The 24771-nt window shown below is 38.7% G+C and overlaps 1 pseudogene; it reads right to left on the bottom strand.

Moving 5' to 3' along the window:
- Positions 1-3363: 3363 nt before the first annotated feature.
- On the bottom strand, positions 3364-5162 carry LOC115511454 (annotated as a pseudogene).
- Positions 5163-24771: the final 19609 nt, after the last annotated feature.

Raw genomic sequence — 24771 nt, 5'->3', positions numbered from 1 at the left:
TACCATCTGTATAATTTCTCTGAAAAAAATATCTGTTCAAATGTCTATTTCTATTTTCTACTAAACTGTTTTCATTTTATTAAGTTGTAAGACGCTTTTTATACTCAAAATACAGGTCCTTTAACAGATGCACCTCTTGTAATATCTTCTCCCAGTTTTATTTACTTAACCGAGCACAAGATTTTAGTTTTGATAACATCTACCATATTGATTATTTTTCTCTTATGAATTGTGTTTTGGTGCTGTGTTTGAGAACTCTTTCCCAAGGCCAACATCACTTAAGCTGTCTCCTCTGTGATCCTCTAGAAGTTCTAGGGTGTAAGCTCTTAATATTTAAGGTTTTGGACAATTTCAAGGGAATGTTTGCTTACATTGTAAGGTAAGAGTTGAGCTTCAGTTTTTTGCCTGTGGCTGTGCAATTGTTCTGCACCATTTGTTGGAAGGATTGTCCTTTCACCACTGAATTTATATCGTCACTAAATTCCATTTATCTGTTTGTCTATCTTTACACCAATACCACACCTTTGCCCCCAGCTTTACTGAGATATAATTAGCATATAATATGAAGTTTAAGGCGTACCATGTGATGATTTGATACATGTACATATTATGAAATGTATACCCCAGTAAAGTTAGTTAGCACATCTTTCACCTCACATAATCATTTTGTTGTTATTGTCATTATATTACGTAACTCTACTCTCATAGCAACTTTCAAGTATGCAATACAGTATTGGTTACTAGAGGCTGCGTGCTATATATTAGACTCCTGGAACTTACTCATTAATAATTACGGTTTTGATTTGCATGTCCCTGATGATAAGTGATATTAGCTCCTTTTCATGTACTTGGCCACCTTTATGTCTTCTTTGCAAAAACATCTATTCAAGACCTCTGCCTGTTTTTTAATTGGATTATTTACTGATTTTTCTTCTTGCTTATTATTCGCCTTTTCAGATTTTGTATTTCTTCTTGATTCAAATGGTAGGTTTTATGTTTCTAGGAAATTCTCCATTTATTCTAGGTTGTTCAATTTGTTGACATAAAATTGTTCGTAATAGTCTCTCATGATTCTTTGTATTTCTGTGGTATTATTTGTAATTCTTCTCTTTCATTTATAACTTTATTATTTGAATACCTTTTCTTTTCTTGGCAAGTCTAGCTAAAGGTTTGCCAAATTTGTTTATCTTTTCAAAAAATCAACCCTTAGTTTCTTTGATCTTTTCTACTGTCTTTTTAGTTCCTATTTCATTTATTTCTACTCTGATCTTGTTATTTCCTTTCTTATCCTAACTTTGGACTCAGTTCATTCTTGTTTTTCTAGTTCCTTCATGTGTATAGTTAGTTTGTCTATGTAAGACTTTTTTTTTTAATTTTTTTAACGTTTTATTTACTTTTTTTTTTTTTAATTTTTTTTTTCAACGTTTTTTTTTTTTATTTATTTTTGGGACAGAGAGAGACAGAGCATGAACGGGGGAGGGGCAGAGAGAGAGGGAGACACAGAATCGGAAACAGGCTCCAGGCTCCGAGCCATCAGCCCAGAGCCTGACGCGGGGCTCGAACTCACGGACCGCGAGATCGTGACCTGGCTGAAGTCAGACGCTTAACCGACTGCGCCACCCAGGCACCCCTATTTATTTTTGAGACAGGGAGAGACAGAGCATGAACAGGGGAGGGTCAGAGAGAGGGAGACACAGAATCCGAAACGGGCTCCAGGCTCTGAGCTGTCAGCACAGAGCCTGACGCGGGGCTCGAACTCACGGACCGTGAGATCATGACCTGAGCCGAAGTCGGCCGCTTAACCGACTGAACCACCCAGGCGCCCCAAGACTTTTTTTTTTAATTAATATAGGCATTTATCACTATAAAATTCCCTCTTAGTACCACTTTGCTGCAGCCAATTAAGTTTGGTGTGTTGTGTTTCCAGTTTCATTTGTTTCAAAATAGGTTTTTATTTCCCCTTTGATTTCATCTTTGAGCCATTGGTTATTCAGGAGTGTGTTGTTTAATTTTCACATGTTGCGAGTTTCCCCGTTTTCCTCCTGTTACTGATTTCAGTTTCATTCTACTATGGTCCAAAAAAAGATACTCGGTATGAATACAAGCTTTTTAAAATTGATGATACTTGTTTTGTGATCTAACAAATAATCTATCCTGCAGAATTTTCTATATGTGTTTGAGAAGACTGTGAATTCTACTACTGTCGCATAGAATGTTCTGTATTTGTCTTTAGGTCATTTGGGTCTAAAGTATCGTTCAAACCCAATGTTTCCTTTATGATTTTCTGGCTAGATAACCTACCCATTGTTGAAAATCTGGTATTGAAGTTCACTACTATTATTGTAATGTCTATTATTCCTTTCAGATTTGTTACAATATCACACTTTCTTGATTACTGCAGGTTTATACGTGAGTCTTAAAAGCAGGTAGTGAAGACCTCAAAATTTCTTCTTTTTAAATTTGTTTTTCTTTTTTCTTTCTTTCTTTTTTTTTTTTTTTTTTTTTTTTTGGTAATATCTAGATCTTCTACATCTCTATGTAAATTTAAGAACAATGTTTTAAGTTTCCAGAAACAAACTTTCTGTGATTTTTAAGTATGATTGTGTTGAACATATCAAGCAATTTAAAAAGAAATGATAATATTGTATCTTCTAATCTAAACACAATATATTTCTCTAATTATTTGAGCCTTTTTAAATCATCTTAGCACCTGATAGTGTTCCAGGTATAGGATTTATACATCTTTTGTTAAATGCATTCCTAATTATTTCAATGTTATTTTTAAAGTACTTACTAAATTTTTATTTCTGATTGCTTATTGCCCAAATGTGGAAATACAATTGAATTTTGTTTAATGTCATCTGTAAATAAAACTAGTTTTATTACTTCCTTTCTTATTTATATGCCATTTATTTGTTGTTATTTCCTATTGCATGGGCTAGTACCCTATAGTACAAGATTGAGTAGAAATGGTGAAAGCAAACATCTTGATTTGTTTCTATTTTTTTGAGAGAAAGCATTCAGTCTTTCATCATTAAGTTACATGTTAACAACAGTTTTTTCATAGATGCCCTTATTAGGTTAGGAAAACTCCCTTCTCTACTGAGAATTTTTATTGGAAATGGATGTTGGGTTTTGTCAAAGCTTTTTTTCACATCTCAAGAGATAATCATATGTTTTTTTCTTTTGTAATCTGTTAACATGGTGGATTAGGCAGATGAAATTTTTTTCTCACTAAACTTTTGTTTTAATAGGTCTCAAAATTCTGTGACAGATTTTAGATCATTGTTTCTATTAAGAAGTACTGATTTTAAAAACTAATAACTTAAAACTGCCACATACATACATACATACACACAAATACCAAATGGTCCACAAAACATTCTCCTTTCCTTCTGAAGATTTTACGAGGCATTGCTATCATTAACCAGTCTTTTACCATTCAACTTAAATGGCCAATTGACACAAACAGTTCTGAGATCTTCCTTCCACCACTGATGAAGACGGGGTGACAGGTATTGGGGATAATATTCGTTTAGCCTTCAGAGTCTTCTGGGCAGACTTGGTGACCTTGCCCGCTCCAGTTGCCTTCTTGTCCACTGCTTTGATGACACGCACAGCCACCATCTGTCTCACGTCAAAACAGCAAAACAGTCCAGAGGAGGATGGAGAAGCTTTCAACACACATGGGCTTGTCGGGAACCATATCAATGATGGCAGCATCAACAGATTGCAAGAACTCAGGACCATCTTACAGCTTTTTGTCCTGAACGACCATCAATCTTCTCCTTCAGCTCAGCGAACTTGCAAGCACTGTGAGCTGTGTGACGATGCAGCACAAGTGCATAGCCAGCACTGACATGGCCTGGATGATTCAGGATAAGCACCTGAACTAGGAAGCCAGCTGCTTCCATTGATGGGTCACTTTTGCTATCACCAGCCACATTGCCATGACAAACATCTTTGACAGATACATTCTTGACATTGAAGCCCACATTGTCCCCAGGAAGAGCTTCACTCAACACTTCATGGTGGATTTTTTTTTTTAACGTTTATTTATTTTTGAGAGCTACAGTGTGCGAGAGCGGGGAGGGGCAGAGACAAAAGGAGACACAGAATCCGAAGCAGGCTACAGGCTCTGAGCCATCAGCACAGAGCCTGATGCAGGGCTCGAACCTACAAACCTCAAGATCACGACCTGAGCTGAAGTCCAGCGCTTAACCGACTGAGCCACCCAGGCACCCCCGTGGCGCATTTCAATAGACTTCATTTCAGTTATAACATTGACTGGAGCAAAAGTGACTACCACGCCTGGTTTAAGAACACCAATCTCCATGCGGCCCATAGGAACAGTACCGATACCACCAATTTTGTAGACATCTCGGAGGGGTAGGCTTGTCAGTTGGATGAGTTGTTGGCAGAATACAATCCAGAGCTTCGAGCATCGTGGTTCCACTGGCATTGCCATCTTTACGGGTGACTTTCCATCCCTTGAACGAAGGTATGTTAGCGCTTAGCTCCAGCATGTTGTCACCATTCCAACCAGAAATTGGCACAGATGCTACTGTGTCGGGGTTGTAGCCAATTTTCTTAATGTAGGCGCTGACTGCCTTAACGATTTCCTCATATCTCTTCAGGCTGTAGGGCGGCTCAGCAGAATCCATTTTGTTAACACTAACGATGAGTTGTCTTCCACCCAGTGTGTAAGCCAGAAGGCATGCCTCAGGGGTCTGCCCATTCTTGGAGAGACTTGCTTCAAATTCACCAACACCAGCAGCGACAATCAGGACAGCACAGTCAGCCTGAGATGTGTCTATAATCGTATTTTTGATAAAATCTCTGCGTCCTGGGGTATCGATGATGGTCACATAATAATTGCTGTTCGCAAATTTCCACAGGGAGATGTCAATGGTGACACCATGTTTATGTTCAGCTTTCAGTTTATCAAAGACCCAGGGATACTTGAAGGAGCCCTTTCTCACCTCAGCAGCCTTCTTCCCAAATTTTTCAATAGTTCTCTTGTTGATTCCACCACATTTGTAGATCAGATGACCAGCAGTGGTAGACTTGCCCTAACCTACGTGTCCAATGACGACGATGTTGATATGAGGCTTTGCCTTTTCCATTTTGGTTTAAGTTTAGCAGTGTTTTCTACGACACCTGTGTTCCGGTGGCAAACCTTCGTAGGCTGAATTTCAAGTGTTAAACCGAGGTGGACTCCTGCATAAACATCATTTGATCATGACATATTATTATTTATAAATATTTTTGGATTTGAGTTACTGAAGATTTTAGAGAATGTTTGCATTTATCTTCATGAAGGCCATTGGTCCGTAGTTTCCTTGTAATATTTTTGTCCAGTTTTGGCATCAGCATCATATTTAGATAAATTGGGAAGAATTTTCTGGATGAGGTTTATAAAATGGATATTATTTCTTGAATATGATTAACATACATTAACATTTTAAATCTTAACCTCTTTGAAAACAACATGAGGTAGGACATTATTATTACCATTTTATAGGATGGTTAATCGACTTGCTCAAGGGTCACAATTTATAAGAGTCACAGTCATGGAGCCAGAACTAGAACCTTGGCTGTCTGATACCAAAGCCCAACTCACAGCTACTTCACTATACTGATTTCTGTTACAGCCAAGTAAAATGAAATAATTTCATTTCAAATGTAAATAGCACATATTTTCTAATTCCCTTTAAGCCCCATACATGAAGACAGTGGAAGTCTTTTACTTAGGAAACATCTAGTCTTTGGAGGAATAACTGTGTGATGGGTTGTTAAAATGGGAATTTGTTTTGGCCCCAAATTTTGCTGAGGTTATAAAAGGCCCAGAAACAAAATAAAAGGTACAAAATTTGCAGAAGGGATGGTCATAAACTCTTTTGCAGACTTAGCTTACAATCAGCCAACAGCAAGAAACAGTTGGCAATTGAAGAGCCTGGAACAAGGAAAGTCGGAGAACTGTGTCATTTTTTCACCCACCAGCCCTCATTGTAAGTTGAGAGGAGGAGGTTTGAAAAGACCATAGGTAGAGCCAGAAGTTTGCTCCCAATTGTGTAAGAGGCAAAGAGATTGGCATTTGATGCTCGCCTGAGGAGAGCCAATGCAAAAGTCAATGCTGTGAGCTGCCTGCAATGTCAGGACAAAGAAAGAGAAAAGGTAAGGAAGCAACTTTTCTTCCCTTGATACATGAGAGTGAAGCAGGCTGAATCCTCTCAACAGAGGTATCCAAAAAGGAGAGCCAGCCAGGGTGAGCACGCCACAGCAGGGAGAGGCTACGGCTCACACCAGCAAGAAAAGGCTCGGAAGGTGAGTCAGAGAAGGTTAGCTAGAGAGTGCACCATCCACTCATAAAACTGCAAAGTGGGACATCCAAAGAACGCACAAACGTGCACCCAAACATGAATCAGATTTGGGCCTCCGTCAAAACTGCCGATGCCATCTCTACTGGCTAGTGTCTCATTTAAGACCTGAATTAACATCCATAAATATGATTTGTCTTAATGTAGGCACGTATGCGTGTGTGTGCATGTGTACGTGTGTGTACGTGTGCTCACGTACGTGTGTGAACTTTGTCAGGGTTTTGATAGTGGTGTTATATTGGCTTTGTACAAAAAATTTTCCTTCACGGCCCAAGTACAACTATGCTTCTTCTGATGTTATTACCTTAGATAAAAGTTAAAGGAGGCCCAGGGAGAAACCTGTATTCTCCTGGTAAAGCTCTTTCCTACCCAATCTTACCTTTACAGAATTACCATTCACTACAATAAAGTAACTAACAGGCCAGTGCCAAGAAGCAGTATGTTATTGGAATACGTTTTCCACCCACCCCCCACGTTCTTTTCCTGAGAGATCAACATTACGCCCTCATTCCTTTTCACCTCAAGAAGTCCAGTCTTCTTGGGCATCCCTCCCTATCCAGCCTTTCCATCTCATATGGCTTTGTACATCTACATGTAAACCCAATACTTCAGTTCTCCCCAACTTTCTATATTCCTCCTCTAAAAGTCATGTTCACTCATCATCATAATCTATTATATCTTCAGCCTCTTTTTTTAAACATGTATTTCCCCTTCTTGCTCATGATTACAGGCTGTTTCCTGAGGACTCCAATTTCCGGCAGCTCTCTCAGGAGATTTTTCTCCCACTCCATACATACCACGAAAACTAGAGGTCAATTAGGTGTAAGACTTGCTCCTCCTTGCTGCATCCAGACAACTTATCCTTACTTCCTAAAACTTGAAAATTTCGAGTACATGCCATAGAAACATGATACAGGATGGTTCATTCGCGGAGAACTTTACCACCTAGATAGTGTTTTTCTTTCAACCACTAGCCCCATCAACAATTAGACTGACGCTACGCCTATACAGATTCAACACTTTGACCACCCCATTTTCTTGATCTCTCTGCTTTCAATAATTTTGTCTTTCATTTTACCTCTTCCACTAAGAACTACATCATCTCCAGTATCTGTTGCAGTCAACCCACTCCCTGATCATTACATCCTATCTTGAGAGCGCACCCTCTAGAACCATCACTCCAACAATCCTCGTTCCAAGAACTCACTGCAACTTCCAATCCGCTGACCGGACCACTTTTCTATGCTGTATCACACATCTCATGCCCTCACTTCCTTACTTACCCAGCTTACATTCTATGAGCGATCATAATAATCACTAACTCCTACACCTTCCAGTCCTAGATCTTCTTTGCCTTCATTCTATTCAGCTAACAAAACATCAATCGTGCTTAAATTCAATTCCAAATCCAACCCTGAGTTCTATATGCTGATTGATCTCTTGGTTGGTTGGATTTCTTTATTATATACTTCATCCAAGAACTCATGGATGCTATACTCCCTGAGCCCTTCCAGTTTTGAGTCGATTCATCTGTAACATTTACACCTTAACTGAAATGTCTCAGGTATATTTTTCTTCAAAAATTTACCCTCTACCTCCCACAACATTTCAAATATTCTTCCACTGTCTTCTGGCTATTGTGAAAAAACTGTCCTGATATTTGAGGTGAGTTTTTTCCTGGAATCCTGAGTAATCATTTAATCTTCCTTGAGGATCAGTAACTTCACCTTGATATAGATTAGCATTGACTGTTCCGGAACATGCTGTGCATTTCTTTTTTTTTTAATTTTTTTTTAACATTTTAGTAATTTTTGAGACAGAGAGAGACAGAGCATGAAAGGGGGAGGGGCAGAGAGAGGGGGAGACACAGAATGGAAGCAGGCTCCAGGCTCTGAGCCATCAGCCCAGAGCCCGACGCAGGGCTCGAACTCACGGACCGCGAGATCGTGACCTGAGCTGAAGTCGGACGCTCAACCGACTGAGCCACCCAGGCGCCCCATGTACATCTCAATTTTCAGATGTTATAACATTAATTTCATTTCAAGAACTTTTTAAAATTATATTTTGGAATATTTTCAGTTTTTTTTTAACTCTACAATGGTATTCATTAACTTTCATATATATTATATTTCTCTAATTTGTTTTAGTCTCATTTTTCTTCTTCATATTATCTGAATTATTTTCCTAGCCTCTTTACCACTGGTTCAATTTTCAACACTATTCAACACTATGACATTATTTTCAATTAGTTCCAAAATTATGTCTTTTTATATTCAATTTATTTATCTAACTCTCTCAAATTATCTTCTTTAATATTCTTTTCATCTCTGGCTTATGGTTTCATGTATCCTATATTCTCTTTAATTTCTTTGAAAATGCAAAACATTAGTTGTGAATATTTCTCCTTTAATACTAGGGTATGGGGGCGCCTGGGTGGTGCAGTCGGTTGGGCGTCCGACTTCAGCCAGGTCACGATCTCGCGGTCCGTGAGTTCGAGCCCTGCGTCAGGCTCTGGGCTGATGGCTCAGAGCCTGGAGCCTGTTTCCCATTCTGTGTCTCCCTCTCTCTCTGCCCCTCCCCTGTTCATGCTCTGTCTCTCTCTGTCCCAAAAATAAATAAACGTTGAAAAAAAAAATTAAAAAAAAAATACTAGGGTATGTAATCATTTAGAGTGCTCTGCATGGGAAGTTTATTTATCTTATTTTTAAAATACCCATAAGAATTTCTCATAGTTGTTATCCTATCTTTTCTCATTTCAACCATATTAGTTTGGGTAGGTCTTCTTTTTTTCCCATGTGTGAACTCTCCTCAAATCCCTTCCTATCTTATCTGAGTCTTTCCTGGCACCATTGTAAAGACTGGGTTGGATTCACCCTGCTCTTCATTTACCTGTAAACAGGAGGTGATGAGAGGAAGGAAAGGCAGCCATGGGCAGTATGGATTGGTGATGTTGGTCCCTTCTCCATGTTCTTATCCATTTCATAAAATCCTGGTCTGTATTTTCTTTTGTCCAGTCACAGGTTGACCTATTCCCTTCATTTAGAGTGAGCTTCTGCGCCTTCATTTCACAAAGTATTACCCACTCTGGGTAGGTTTTTTTTGCCCTTTTTAGCTGAATGTTAAGTTCCTAAGTGCAAATGAGAGGCTTTCAACCTATCCTTTAATCTGTTCCTGCTCTGTAAATGCCATAATAAAACATTATGAGGGATTAAATTAGTAAATCTGGTTAGAAATGATCTCAGAATGAAATACAAGCTGGAAAACTGGAGATGGCTATATTCCCCTTCTCAACTCTATATGCTCATAAGTTGAACTCAACTTCCTGAAAATGATTTTAATGCTGTAATTCCTTAATAATAATGACTGCAGAGAAACTTCAAGGAGATCTTTTTTCTTTCTTTCTTTCTATTCCATCCCACTGACAAGTAGGCAACATATTCAGTATACCAAGATCTTAAGCATTCCTTCCAAATTAATAATTTTTCTTTCTTCTTACCCATTTAGGAGAAAAAATAAGTTGCTGAGTCCAAAGTGCTACCATTCTAAATGAATTTCTTCCAATTTAAGCACTACAGAGATTCTTATCAAATATGCAGTGCATACAAATTTATATCACAGTTTCCAAAGATTTTATAGCTGCAGTTTGAAAATGAAGTTTTGTCCTATTAAAATTAAAACTTTAAAGCCATAAGGAGAAAACATCACTTTCCAGTGCTTCAATTACCACTTTGTACAGATGACTTCTAAATTTAAATCTCTTTTAGGAATCAGAAACTTTGGCGAATTCCTACAATTTATGTAGTTATTCTATTCTTACTTCAAACTCATAGGGCCAAAAGAAAACTCCACATTCTCCCCCATTGAATAGGTACGTTTCCCTGCTTCCTCATCTGTTAATGCCATTACCAACCTATTAGACCAATGGGACCAATTCTGAAAGCCATCTCCCTTTCTTCCTTTATCAACAAGCTCCTCAGTTATTCAGTCATCTCGTTCTGTAGACTTCTCTCCACCATTTGAATCAGATTGAGTTTCCATCCATTCACGTATACCACTGGGAAGTTCAGGCCTTTGGCACTTTCCTCCCATTATCGCAACAACCAGTCTCATGATTATAAATAAAATTTCCTTGAACTTGATCCATTTAAGTTTACTGTCCAAAAACACAGCTCTGATCATTCAATGGCCCTCCACTACCTACTCAGCCTCTTTTCATTATCTTTAATATTCCCCATGATGTAGGTCCAAACCGTCTCCTCACAAAAGCATACATGGCTGAACCCCAATTGTTCATTATTTTATACCGTTAATGACACTGCTTCTTTTTTTAGGAAAACCTGTTCATTCTTTCCTCTCTTGCTTCATCTATACTTGTTCAATCCTATTTAAGCTTCAAGGCCGGGATCAAATAGTCACTCTACTACAAAGTTGTCCCATAAGGAAATAATCTCTCTATATGACATTTTAGTGCCAGCGAATTATTATTCCTACTTTATAGTTATATTTGTATCCTCACCTCAATATTCCTCATATATTCTGTCCCTATCTCTTTATAAAATCCTTGAGCATGAACTTGGTGTCAAGTTTATTTTTGTGCTCTCAAAGTCAGAACGCAAGGCCATGTCAATAATAATTCCTCTATAGTCGGAAAGAGCACTGACAGCAACAACCAGGTACATTTTTTTTTATCAGAAATGTATCACTACCACTTAACGTAGTGCCTGTCACTATTTTGAATGAACGTTGAATAAATGGATAAGTGTTGAATTGATTTTTTTTTCAAGACTTCATTGTTACCTTTAGTTTTAAAGACATCTGAAATTCCCTGTTTTGTCAGAAAAGGCAGCAATGAATCAAGTACAGGGAAATTTAGTTATATGCGTTGCCACAAAAATTGTGTCTTCACATAATGACATCCTTTGCTAAGAATAATCCAGTAGTGAAAACACATCTTTCTTTGGTTATCATGAGAAACACATCTAAGTCAAAATTTTGTTCAAATACCAAGGTCACCTCTACACTTGATTGCCAATAAAAATTCTTAGATCTATGAAACTGCGATATTTATATAAAATACCCATGTGTGTTCATACCTTTAAAGTTGGTGGTGGTTCCAATGAAGGAACCATCTTGGGGTTACTAATTGTGGTAGTTTCATCATTTACATAGATTTGATCTTCAAAAGGAGAGAAAATGAAAACGTCTTTTACTTTCTTTTCTTGACATATTAATAACATTTGTTTAATTCTTTCTAATTTCAAAGCATATTCCACACATTATCTTACCAAAATAGCCCCAAAGTATCTAAAGCTGACTCAGTGAACAATATAGTCAGTTAGAGTAAGTAGCATTCAAGAATTTCTCTGGGTTGTAGTCTCCTCTGTAAATGACAGACTTGTATTAAATGACCTCTTTGGGGCGCCTGGGTGGCGCAGTCGGTTAAGCGTCCGACTTCAGCCAGGTCACGATCTCGCGGTCCGTGAGTTCGAGCCCCGCGTCGGGCTCTGGGCTGATGATGGCTCAGAGCCTGGAGCCTGTTTCCAGTTCTGTGTCTCCCTCTCTCTCTGCCCCTCCCCCGTTCATGCCCTGTCTCTCTCTGTCCCAAAAATAAATAAACGTTGAAAAAAAAATTAAAAAAAAAAATGACCTCTCAAGATCCTGCCAGTTCTAATTTTTCATTACTTTTAGTGCATAATTGGTCTTTTTTTCATTAATAATTTTTCATTATTTTATTTGTCAGTTCAGTCTGGAAACGAATCAAAAAGGAAAGTGCCCAAATGTTTGAAAGTGAAAGAATCGTCAAGCAAAAATTACAGGCACTGCCTTGCTGTAACTTTTTTTTTTTTTCAAATAATGCCACACTTTGGAGGTGTTTGCATTCCTTCATGGCTCAATAGAGCTGCAGGTTTACTGCTTTATAGATCAAATCTGGCCTGAGGTTTGTTTTTGTAAACAAAGTTTCATTGGAACTCAGCGATTCCCATTCATTCGCTATTGACTGAATACTTTTGCCTGGCAGAGATGAGTAGTTGGAAAAGAGACATTTTGCCTAGCAAAACCTAAAATATTATCACCTGACTCATCCAAAAAAAGCCTGCTAACCCCTGATTTATAACAATAACTCATTTCCATGTACTATTAAAAATGTTAATTCTTGAGAGCAAAGATAAAGTTATGTTAATTTTTCCAAAAAACTCTTGTCAATTTGTAAATTATGAATGAGTTAAATCATAAAAAGTGATTTATACTTAATTCTGTTTCTATTAAATCTGATACAAAAATTTTCACAGTTTTCTAATATAATGATGTTTCAAAAAACATACTTAGAAATAAAACTGCCCCCAAACATCTTTCCTTCCTCGTTTCAGTAACCTGGTAAATCCTGTACCAATTTGGTAATATTTCGATTGACCAGTAGAGGGAGCGCTTGATTCAACATAATTATATGCACACAATGGCTGCGTGCTTCATTTCGCCCAGAAAAGGTCAAGCACTGCGTGGAGGAAATTTAACAGAATTAGTGAGTTGGTTTTCTATTGTTGTGTTGGTGATGAAAGGGAATAGAAAAGCACTAGAAGACTCCGTATTACACTTAACCGATGGTAATGTTTCTTCCTGAGAAGAAAATTGTTCATCTACTCTTATCTTTGTCTCATCTCGGCGTTGGTTTGCAGGGACCTTGAATATTTTCAAGAAGAGATAGCAACAATTTGGCTACGGAAAACAGGATTTTTTTTTCCACCAAGATGATACAGAACATCTTGTGATAGTGGCTACTCTTTCTCCGCCTTCCATCTCTTTGCATTGTTGCCTCCTTGTGTGCTGATGCCATTAGTATTGAGAGAGCCATTGTCCATTGTAAGAAAATATAAAAGAAGATCATTAGAAGTTCAGATTTCTGTAGTGCTCTCTGGGTTTTTTGATCAACACAGAGGCTGTCTGAAAAGAGAAACATTTCCAAGGAGAATGTGCTGCGGCACTAAAGAATGCTAGGACCCTAAAAAGAGCTTGAAAAAAACCCACCTACCAGCAGGCTAGACAAAGGGTACAGGTTGGGGCCTTTTCTTTGAAAGACCTGATTAATGTGAGGTCTTGTTACCTGCTTTATCACTGTTTTGTTATGAGTGAAAGGTTTCAGCATTCTTAATTTGTCTTGGGGATGGGAAAAGGGAAGGCAAACTTGCCTGATGGGGGTCTGAGGGTGAAGTCCATCCATTTGCCCTCAGTGAAAAATAACAGACACGAAAGACGCAGTATGTTGTACAAATTCATACTGAAGGTTTTTTCTAAAAAAGCAGCCTGAAGGCACTCATCGCTTACCCACTTACCTGGAAGAATAAGATGTAGTCTCTGCTGGTTGCTAAAACTAAAAGTTATCCATTATGCTAAAGCAAAAACAGATTCAAAGAACTGAACGGTGGCGGGGCGGGGGGCAGGGGGGGAATCTGTTGTAGAAAATTGTGAGGAAAATAAAGAACACTCACAGAAAGATAAAAATGAGGTAATAATTCTGTGAACCCCATTACCATAATTTTGTTATTTACTAGGTTATTCTAAGTCACACTTAGGTTTAAGGTCTCTACGAATATTCCTCTTGTAATATGTACAATTTAAAAATTAATTCCATAACACTTAGTCATATCAATTGTGAAATTGGAAGGTTATACCATGCTGTGCAGATTTGGAGGTGTTTAGACAAGAGGCAGGATGTGGGCCTTTCACAATGTTTTATTTCTGGCCCCCTGAAATTTAAGTCTTGAGAAAATTTTAGGAGACACATGCCGTAGTTCATGGCAAATGTCCAATATGTATTGCCACGGGATGGAGAGAGAGCATAGAGGGACATACTCCTGTGGGCGGAGTATTTCATGAATACTGTTTAGTGAAAACTAATAGTTAATGGAAGCTGGTACTTCTATTATTGTATTAGCTAGTCATAGTTTTATTTATTTTGAAATTTTTTTAGTGTTACTTATTTTTGAGAGACAGAGCACAAGTGAGAGAGGGGCAGAGACAGAAAGAGAAGGAGACACAGAATCTGAAGCAGGATCCAGGCTCCGAGCTGTCAGCACAAAGCTCAACGCCGGGCTCGAACCCACAAACTGTGAGATCGTGACCTGTGCCGAAGTTGGACCCTTAACTGACAAAGCCACCCAGGCGCCCCCATCGTTTTAAAGTAAAAGATATAATTAGGTTGGTACTAAGTGGAAAATACCTACAACAAGTAAGCAAATGAAACGTTGTGTGAAAAAGCATAGCATCTGATCCAGAGAATTATTAAAGAAATGGTCTCTAGTTATCATTATCATAGTATAAGTACAATTTGGTTTGATGGGATTCATTTTGGCAATCTTTTCATTAGTGTTTTTATTTCACACGTAATATAAATTATCCTTGTCTTTTCTTCCTCCTCATGGCCAGACTTTGACATAATGTAAGAGACAGAGTGATTGAAAATACAGATACATATGCAAACATTTATTTATATCTATTTATATGGATACATACAACTTTTGGCCGCAGAAGATTAATTGTTGCTTGAACACATTAGCTTAGTGGTTGAAAAATAAATGGTTTCTGCTTTCTTTTGCAATATGTAGTGCGTCCAAAAACTACAAGTTGCTTGACAAGACGGCATGTATGTTGGGTCGTAAGCTCATTACAAGACGCATGTATGTCTTCCTCATCTTTCTATTCCCCAAGCTCAGAACAGCCACTTGTAGAAAAGTTCCTTTTCAAAAAATGTTTGCTAAATGAATGACTCCAGATCACGTACAACTAAACTTTTAAATCACTTCCCCTGCTCCCATCAGTTATTTTTAAGAAGATATAAATTCCCATGCTCCCAAAGCACATAACTTCCCCTGTAATAAACATAATCAGCATGTTGCCACCTCTCTGAGCCTATCCTGGAAAGCATTTGTTTGAGCAAAGGAAACCTGTCGCTTTAAATTTCGCCACAGCGATCTCTCTCCTCTCTCTCTCTCTCTCTCTCTCTGTCTCTCTCTCTCTCTCTCTCTCTCTCTCTCTCTCTCGGAGCCAAATTTGATGAGATCAAAACACTAAGATAAACAAATATTTGCTCTACTGAGAATATTTAGGACCATGCCTATTTGCCTTGACTAGCACTGTGAAAGTGTCTCGATACAGGACGGATGATATGGGCCCAAGAGCGATGGTTTTAACTCCACACTCAGCCTGACCTGGTCTCTTTGAGGCTCAACTTCCTTGTCTGAAAAACAATGACAGTAAGATCTCTCTATATTTCCTGAGGCTCCTTAGAACCCCTTTTCCATCTAAATAGAAGCCAGCCACCGTTGGGGAGCATGTCACTGTGCCAAACTGGCAAGGCTTAGAAAGTTGGAAATCATTACATATTACGCATTGAGCTCTCAGCTCACCTACAAACACTTGCTTTAACTTCGGTCGCTGACTCCTCTCATATTTTCTCAGAAACCCCACAGAAGACAAGCTCTCCCTGAGTTGTATTTTCATTTCACCAGTTGACAAGCAGTTATTTGTGGCAGGCATTTGTTCAAAGCACCTTCCAAACCATACCTGACTTGATCCTATAAGCTCGATGCCACCCCTTGAAATACGGCCTATGGTCTTATTCTACCTAAAACCTTTTCTTCATTGTAAAATATTTCAGCGTTCACTCCTAAACTAAATGGGGGAGCAAGGGCAGTAGTGGTTAACTGTGGGGGAAAGCTTTAAATGCACCATAGAAAATTTGCTGGAGAATATTCAAAAAAAAAAAAAAACCATGTGGAATTTTATTTAAGAGAAAAGAAAATAAATACCTTCCACCTCGGCAGGGCCATGTGATCGTCAGAGGACATTTCCTGTCAGCAAGGCCAGATCCAGGAGAAGAATCCAGATGTCTCTCTGCAAAACCAAATACCATGTTGCATCCCTTTCATTTTTACTGAAGCTTTGAAGTAAATAGGAATCGAAGCAGCCCTAGCAAATTACCTGAGGACTGAAACATGTTTGACATAAGCCTTAGGAACAGAGCAACATATTTCTTGCCCTCCTTGAGAACACTAGCTTCGTTTCATCTCAGAGCCCCAAATGACGGAAACGATGACGGACTGATTGGACAGCAAGCCTCACTCCCCTGATGCAGATACAGACCACAGTCACCCAGCTGCTGCTTTCCAGACTCTTGAGACCTGATTTGCATATATATATATTTAATTACCTGGGTGCACTGGAACCGCTGTTAGAACATTTTAATATTAGAATGGCATGAGGATTCACACAGCAGGCTTGATCAGGTAGACTGCCTTGCTCAGAAAGCCGGCCTGAGTGACCCTGAACAGAACATTCTTACACGTGCATGGGAAAGCTCACATGAGTTAACTCATCTAAAGCGCTTAACACGGTACCTAACTCATAGTAAACCCTCAACAGATGATATGCATTCCTATTACCATTCCCCCAGGTTATTTATAGGAATTGAGCTAAATTTCTCTTAGCCACCTGGCAAAGGCACTGTTTCCCAGACTATGTTCTGAAGCCCACTATTCCCTAAAGCTCAGAAAAAAAGAATTACCTTCATCGAATCATCCCGGAAACCGCGGCATTTGCCTTGAAAACTCAAAAGGCACTGAAACTGAAATGCTAAAAGCTTTGAAAGGTCTGCAATTAAGAAGTTTCGGGTTAACTTTATGAGTCTCAAATTTCCAAGACCACTTGAGCCTTTGGTTCCATCTCTGATGACACCATTTCATTCTTCTTTACCACACACGGAAACCAAACAGTTTCAAAGGAGCTTACTTTGGAAGCCCTGGGGTATAGTAGGTCTTTGCAGATCAAACTTAGTTAAGAATCTTGAGATAAAGAGATATCATGGATTACCTCGGTGGGCCGCAAGTCCACACTTACAGGAGAAAGATAGAGGGAGGTTTGAGACACAGAAAAAAAGAGGAGGGGGCAAGCTGGCCACAGAGGCAGAGGTGGGAGGGCTGTGGCCACAAGCCAATGAATGCTGACGGCCAACAGAAGCTGGAAGAGACAAGAAATGGATTCTCCCCTCGAGCCTCCAGAAAGGACACAGCCCTGCTGACTACTTGATTTCAGCCTTCAAGTTTCCAGAACTGTGAGAGAATACATTTGTCATCGTAAACCCACTGAGTTTATGGCCATTTGTGATGGCAGCCTTAGGCAACGAATACACCCAGCTTCACCATTTACAAAAGCCCACCCTGGCCTGTGATCTGTCACAACAGTGCCGCAAGAATCCAATGTATGGATCCAGTGTATGTGTGAAAATACACAATTTAAAGTACTCTTGCACCTATAACAGTATCTCTATCGTTACTATGTGGAATCTACAAACTGTTTTTCCTCCAGCTGAAAGAGTGATTCCAACTTTCGTTTGCTTGGCAACTTTTCGGTTTTCTCTTACTTCTTTGTTTTTTGTTGTGTTTTGTTTTGCTCTATGATAACTAGATCGGGCGTTCTCATCTCCTCTCATTCAGAACCCACCATGGCAAATAGTGGACTCCTAAGGAAAATCTCAGCGATATCAGACATATAGCAGAACTGATCCAAAAGAGAATAGCTCTTCTTCCAAAACAAACCAAGGCTTAAATCAACATATACAAATGTAAATTGAAACAAGCCCACTGAGATAATGGGGAAGATTATGATAAACTAATACTCACCTAGATTGCAATGAAACACCTCTGGTTAGTAAACTACTCGCTCCAGAGACAGTTAGCATTATATTTCAGTTTTAATAAAAGATACACTGGACATATTTCAATGACATCTGTCTCTCTGGATTCTGGAAATAAATCTACTAGCCTTCCTCAAACTTTTTTCCTGAAAACCACAAAAGCTCAAACCATAAGAACTACGGCTTTTCAAAGGAACCGAATGCAATTAGAGAAGCCGCCTTCTACACAGGGAGGCACATGAGAGCCCTCTTTGTCAGAGACTCACTTCCTTAACTACCTGGAGAACAGAGGCTCAGAGATGGCACACCAAGAAGCATATCGAAAGAGCCAACTTCGATACTCTCACTTTCTTTTTGAAACTGTGTCCTTTTCCTATTCACCTCAGCAATTGACTTTACCTACTCCCAGCAGTGATCAAATTTCTCTTTCCTTTTAAAGTAAGAATCTTCATTTGATAGAATCTACACTTGACTGGATATTTAGCTCAGAGTGGCAAGCAATGAGAGTTTCCAAGGGGTCGTCGGCTGTGGTATTCACATTTAAATTTATTTCTAGAAACTGACTCTTCTCTCAAACCATCCTAAATGTTATTGGAAACTCAGTAATTTTATGGGGAGCCTTGCAGAAACTGAGGAGACCTACCGTTCTGACTCTCCTTTTGTCCCCTACGCTCTCTTCACAACAGCCGGTACCCTCTAGTAGTTCTGACAAGGTTTTCCCCTAAAATCTTTTAAATTCTTTAAGTGGGTAGTCTGGGAGAACAGTTTTGGTTTTTTTTTTGTTTTTGTTTTTGTTTTTCCAATTTGTGTGTGGCTTGCTCTACACTTACCTCAGTTTAGTCCACACATCCCTGTAAAACTTCCATAATGTCCAATATGAGACATTATTCTAAATCTGCGGTTTATGAAGGTAATTCTATGACGATGTATCCTCTTGACATATCGTAGGCTCTTGGAAATTGTAACAGGTGAAGGTCATGGGAAAAGCTTTCAATGGCACGAGCCATCAGTCTGACAAATTCTTACAATTCTCCCTACCGAAAGCCAGCCTTTCAATCTCCATCTTACGAATTTTTAAACCCCAAATATGTGTCCAGGAAATTAGAATGTATCAGTGAATTAAAGTAACAAAAATCTTTGTCCTCAAAAAAGCTTACATTTAAGTGAGTAATAGCAGTTCACGCTTACTGTGAGTGAAGTGCTATTTTTAGTATTATATATATATATATATATATATATATATTAACTCATTTAATACTTACAACAACCAACATCCTGCTGAGATTGATATAATTAGTCTCCCCTCTTAAGAGAAAAGAAACCCAGGACAAAACAAACTTAAGGGACTCGCCCAGAGTCCTGAGAATGAAGTGTTGGCTTTAACTTTCAAAGGAAAATGAAATGCAAACGTTTACAAAGGAATATAAGAGGTGCTCAATGCTTAGTTCAGCACGTGATAAAATCTGGTGAAAAAATTCATCTTCCCCAACCATTAGGGGATGTCTTAGTTCATGTGAGCTGCTATGACAAAATACCACAGGCTGAGTAGCTTATAAACAATAGAAATCTATTTCTCACAGTACCAGAGGCTGGAAATCTGAGATTAGGGTGCCAGTACAGTGGGGTAAGGACCTCTTTTGGGTCTCAGATTTTTTGTGCCCTCACATGGCATGTGCTTCAACGTATGAATTTGGGGAAGCCATAAATATTCAGACGACAGCAAATGACTTTTGTTACGTAGCTTCTTTTTACAATCCACGCAACAAAAGTTGGTAATATGAGCATGATAATATTTTCCAGATGTAAAATGATAAAATCCATATAAAAATTAAATTTTCATTTCTAGAAGAAAAGTGCAATTGATGGTAGCTTTATTACTGAACTATTGTTTTTAATAATAAAAAATCGTGTTAGTACTTCCACAGTTCATAACTATATGTACATTATGTCATTATGTGACTAATGTCTTGCTATAGCCACTTTCTTGCATTTAGATATGCCTCTAGAGTAGCAAAGGCTAAACACACAAAGCCTTGTATATTATTAATTTATAAGTTTAGCATTTACCTGTAAGTTGCTTTGTAAGCATGGTGAGGATATTGACTACAGTATACAGAAACCAAATATATGCACATTAACTTTCAATGAGAATTGCGCGCAACAAAAATTTATGACTGAGCAAAGGCGCGAAGAAAATTTAATGGAGGAAGAAAGTCTTTTCAACAAATGGTGCTAAGACACTTGGATATCCTCATGCAGAAGGATGGATCTGAACCCTTACCTCACTCCACACACAAAAAGTAACTATCATAAACATAAACGTAAGTACTAAAACTTTAAAACCTTAGAAGAAAATGTAGAAGTCAATGTCGGTCACATAGGACTCTGTAATGATGTTTTTGAATACATCAAATACATGAGGAAAAGAAGCATTAACAATTTGGACTTCATCAAAATTCACAACTTTTGTGCTTCACAACACACCAGCAAGAAAGTACAAAGACAAGCCACACACTAAAAACACGTTTGGCATCACATATCCCATAGAGAATTCTATCTACAATACAGAAAGAACTCTTACAACTTCATAATTGAGAAGATACATAACCCAATAAAGTAGCCAAAATATTTGAATAGGTATTTCATCCAAGAAGATATAGGAATAGCCAATATGCACATGAAGAGATGCTCAACATCACTAGCCATTCTATACCAGTAAGAATATAAAATGGTGCAGCCACTTATAGAATATTTCCATCAATCCAGGGCAGCCCGAGGAATTGCCTTCTCTACATTTTGGATTAGAATCAAAACACTATTTCACCTACAACCTCAGTGAAAAAAGGACAAATATCCCCCCTCCCTTATTCCATGGCCCATGAAAGGCAGCCCTAACTGATCACTGGACTGTTCCCCCAACCAACCTACGCACAGCTTCACAAGTTTTTCAATGGAGAATGTTTACAAACATTTCTACTTGTCATTTCTCGTTATTTTTACTCCTTTTAGACCTCCCCTCAGCAGGAGGGAAGGGGGGAATTTCTTGCCCACACCTTCAAATTGGACTGCAGAAGCCATCATACAAGGGATGTCTTATACAAAAATCATATTCTAAAGTATTGGTTTATTTTTAGTCAAATAGTAGTTCACTTCTTAGTCAAACATGATGTTATAAACCTTTAAAAAGTGTGTTGTTTTAAAAGATATAAGGAAATAAATTATAACATTCATAGGTTAACTCCCTACAATAATTCTGGGGGGGTAATTATCATTATTATGTTACATTATACTACGCATGTATATATGCATATAATTACTTCATTTTAAGATTATCCAAGGAAAGGAAAGAATATACAGACTTTTAAAAAGATTTCCTGGTATGAAATCTCACTGCTTTCAACATCTTTATACAGTAAAATTTTTATACAGTAAATAATACTCTTTTGCTGGTGGTGGTAAGTTGGTTCAGCCACATCAGCCTTTGGAGCATCACTACTTTGGCAAGCCATTTCACACCCTTGCTAACAGTTGTAAAAGAAAACTCTTCCTTAATTCTAGTTCCTCACCTCTTGTGTTGAGGTTATGCTTATCACCAAACCTCCCACAGGTATCTCACAGGAACATACTTCTTTCATTTCATCCTCAACCGAAAGAGAACCCATAGCCTTGAAATCACCTGCTGGGTACTTTGTTTTCAACTGCCTTAAATCGCACACTATACCCTCCATGGCTAAGTACGAAGTCACGTAAGGCAGACCAAATTTCCTGGAACGATTTTAAATGCTGTTGTATTCCACAATATTGTAAGTCAAATCGGCCTAATGGAATATAATACACTGTCAAAGTAATAGAAAGTAAGATAAAAGTCTTCATTAAGGATCAAATTTCTATTATCTTACCTACTTGGTGTGTCCTTTTAAGATGCACTTAATACACTTGTATCTGTTGATAAGAGCAACCCCGGATTATAAAAAAAAAAAAAGTAGTGACTGTCCCCATTCAAATGATACCTCAGGCACCTGTTCCCCACAGACAGCATAAGCATGAGGTAACAGATCAATTTGAGATCTGGCTGGTTGTGCCCAAATCGCATCTTTCCAGGGCACTGTGTGCCATGGGTTCGCCCCTTTGTAAAATATTCTCTCTACTCAATATGTTTTGGTGGTCTGCCTCCCTCCGGGTCGTTAATATCGGCATGACAAAATACGCAATTAGGCTCGCCTATCTTAGCCTAGTTCTTTTGACAAGAAACAACACTGTGAACTCCTCTGTGTTAACATGAACGGGTGACAAAGGGGGTCAAATACCTAATCACAGCTGCCAATATCAGAGAGTTCCTTGAAACACAGAAATCTAAAAGCCAGCTATTTAGCTCAAGCCCCAGGGAGAGGAGTTAGCTTTTCTAACTCCTCTTTCTGGGCAAGCCACAAGCGCTTTCTCTCTATATAGCTTGGCAGCCCATTAAAGCACAAAATTCTTTAGTCGGGGAGGCAATAAAGTTGAATAATTGCTGCCCTGAGTCTTTCTCAAAGTCATTGGAAAGATGACTGTTGTAAGACAGGTTTGCTTCTGGCAAACGATCTATATTAAAGAGCAGACTGCAGAAGAGCAGGGACTAGCTGGCCACAGTTACCGGCAGAGGCAGCGAGTGGCAAGGGATTGGCAAAGACAGCCGCTGCCTCAGTGACCAGGGCTCTGCTGGACCTCCGTAAGCAATATGGTTTGGCTTGCTCCACTGCTGGCCTTTGCTAGCAAATGTCAGGTCGCTACTGCTCTGCGTGGACCCGTGGAACAATTGCTTTTACAGGCAGAGATAACCATCTGGTCGCTCAAAACTAAGTAGGGATAACCCTGGGAACACCGGGAGATTGCAAGGCGAAAAAAGATATTAGTCCCACCCTAAAGTAATTTCATATCTAACAGATGAGACGGAAGAACAAATATTTCTAACCCTAGCAGCAGGCACGGAAATGTACAGCTCGTAGCGAGAACTCCAGGTGCATTTTCTTATTAGATAAACGCAAACGCTGCCGTGTGTCAATTGGGTGATCAGTGTTCAAGAACCTAATCTCTTCCTGCCTCTGTTTTCAATTGCAAAGTTAGAGTGCTGCCCTCTAATGCCATTGTGAGAAGTAAAAGAACGAATTAGCCTCCCCCCAGAAAAGTGAAAAGCTTTGTCCCTGCTACTTGATAAATTTTAGCTTGTTAAATTTTTTCTAATAAGGCATGAACAGCAGAAGCACAAGACCACACAGAGACACTTACGTGGCGCTCTGGAATGGGGTATTAATATAACAGAAATGATGGGCCTGTAGAATGAACACACCATGCAAGCTGTCTGGGAAGGCTTCGAGAAGTAGACATGGTCTGATGGAGAAAAATGGACAAAATCTCTAAGGGGAGCAGAGGGAGGAAAACCTTTTCAAGGAAGAAGGGGAAGTTGTTAATCCTCCAAGTACAGAAAGAAACCATGAAGAGGAAGTTCATCTGGTGAAACGGCAATGACAACACGTGATCAATGCTAGATTCAGAAGATCTTATTCTGATATTAACTACTGTATTGATGAAATACAGAAATGAAACTGGAAATAATCCAAGCCTCTTCCAGAACTATCTTATGACTGTAAGATATTCTTAACATGAAATTCTTATCACAGTACTTTTGATCAAGAATTCAGAAAGGCTCGTTAAACAGGTTAAAACTGCATCATTTTAAAAGCCTGCTTCGATTTGCTCTTGCATAATAGCTCACTTAATTCCATGACTTTTATACCACTGCTGAAGTCAAACAGTTCAGAATTCCATTTAACCTCTCTGCTCTTATCTAACTCTCACATTCCATCGGTCACATCCTTCTGACTATGTCCATAAATTCTAATACAAAACTTGGTTTCTTCCTACCCAAAGGATGACCTTCTTCTAACTTCTAATTCAATTCAGATTTTATTTATTAATGCTTGTAGAGGATTCAAGTTCCAAGTGTGAAGGACCACAACACTACCAGATAATCCCCCAAGATGAGGAATAGAGTGAAAAAATTAAAAAAGAGAGAAAATGTACCCCAGGAACCTGACAGATAATATCAGACAGTCCAACGTAACACAAAAGCCTGAATCCCAGGTGTTTTTTTTTTTTTTCTTTTTACACAAAATTTTACAATAGACAAAACCGCTCTTTTCTAGAGTAGATTAATGGCTATATTAGCCAGGTTTCAGAGGTGGACAACAAGAGCAAAGGGGCAGAAGGAAAGATTTGGGGGAGAGGGACCTGGGTTAGATCTAGGTTGTGGTCTGCTTACACGACTATATATAATTACTAACATTCATTAAACTGTACATGTTCAATGAGTGATCATTATTGTAGGTAATGAATATCTTAATTTAAAATAACTGTTAAGAATACTCGCCGAGGGATCAATCCCTAGACTTGGGATTTAGCATCAGGGATACAAAAGTGAGTAAAATACCACACCACCCCTTCAAGATCACAACAGAGACAAGGATGTCAACATACAAACATCACAGTTACAGGATCGTGCAGAGGGGTCACTGGTGACAAGGAACAAGAGAGCCACAAATTCGTCTTACAACCTTTCCCAAAATGCATGTGAGAACCCAAACTAGAGATGTAGAGTAGATTCTGGTAAATGAAACAAATATGCATGGCAATGGACTACAGTCGCAAGTTTATTAATGGAGAGTAGCA

Source organism: Lynx canadensis, chromosome B1 (assembly GCF_007474595.2).
Source record: "Lynx canadensis isolate LIC74 chromosome B1, mLynCan4.pri.v2, whole genome shotgun sequence".
NCBI classification, from domain to species: Eukaryota; Metazoa; Chordata; class Mammalia; order Carnivora; family Felidae; genus Lynx; species Lynx canadensis.
This window is presented reverse-complemented; position numbering and strand designations above follow the sequence as displayed.